Raw genomic sequence first — 1,537 nt, forward strand, 5'->3', positions numbered from 1 at the left:
GCAGAGGTAGAGCTACTAAAATCATCAGAGACATTAATCACCCTGCAAACTCTCACTTCACCCTGCTGCCATCTGGTAAACGCTTCCGTAGCCTGATGGCAAAGACTGAAAGACTCAGGAGGAGTTTCTTCCCCCAGGCCATCAGACTCCTGAACTCAGTCACGTGACTCACTTCACCCCCGCACACACATAAACATACAGTCTTTTAACATTAACATCCACATACTGCAATTGCACTGCACTTTACGTCCCTATTGTTACTGCGTAACAACCTGTAATAAACCTTGCACATTATACTTCTTTATATATACATATTATATATTTTATGTTAACCACTTATTTTTAAGTCTACAGTTTATCTCACTTATCATATCCACATATTTTTTTATATTTTTATTTTTATCTTATTTCCTATTTTTATCTTTTACTTGATTTATTTATAATTCTACTTATGTTAATACTTTTTATTCTAATTTTATTCTATTTCTATTTAATTTCTTGTAACTGTTATTTGCACTGTCCATGGAGCGGACCTGTTTACATTTCACTGCCAGTTGTATATTGTGTATATAACTGTGTATGTGACAAATAAAACTCTTGAATCTTGAATCATCCCAAGAACACCATCCCTACTGTGAAGCATGGGGGTGGTAGCATCATGCTTTGGGGGTGTTTTTCTGCACATGGGACAGGGCGACTGCACTGTATTAAGGAGAGGATGACCGGGGCCATGTATTGCGAGATTATGGGGAACAACCTCCTTCCCTCAGTTAGAGCATTGAAGATGGGTCGAGGCTGGGTCTTCCAACATGACAATGACCCGAAGCACACAGCCATGATAACCAAGGAGTGGCTCTGGAAGAAGCATATCAAGGTTCTGGCATGGCCTAGCCAGTCTCCAGACCTAAACCCAATAGAGAATCTTTGGAGGGAGCTCAAACTCCGTGTTCCTCAGCGACAGGCCAGAAACCTGACTGATCTAGAGAAGATCTGTGTGGAGGAGTGGGCCAAAATCCCTCCTGCAGTGCAAGATCGACCGATATGGATTTTTTTAGTGCCGATGCCGATTTTTTTTCATCAGCCTTAGCCGATGACCGATACGGGCTGCCAATTTTCTTGAGCCGATATTTGGAGCCGATACTACTTTTGCTCCCTCAATTTACATCATAAATATGACACAATAATCATGATAACAATTTTACAAGTCTGAATTAAAAAAAAGGAACATTTATTGAACAAAAAAAAACAATATTTAACAAATAGTAAAAACAGGTGAGGTAGAACAAGAAAAAAAAAGAGTTCAGTGGTGAAAATAAATATTTATGCATAAATAAAATAATTACACTATTGCACACAGTAGCAACAAGCAAGTAGCATAATAAAGTGCACACTGACTGTACTATACTTAATTTTAAAACCATTTACAACCTAGTCATTTAATGCTTAGGTGCACTTAACTTAATCTCTTGTAGAGCAACACCAGCGGTAATTCAGGAAAAAATCATGTGGGGGATAAAATGTGTTTTTCTGCAAAAAT

This window comes from Gobio gobio (genome assembly GCF_949357685.1).
Source record: "Gobio gobio genome assembly, chromosome: 8".
Taxonomy (NCBI): domain Eukaryota; kingdom Metazoa; phylum Chordata; class Actinopteri; order Cypriniformes; family Gobionidae; genus Gobio; species Gobio gobio.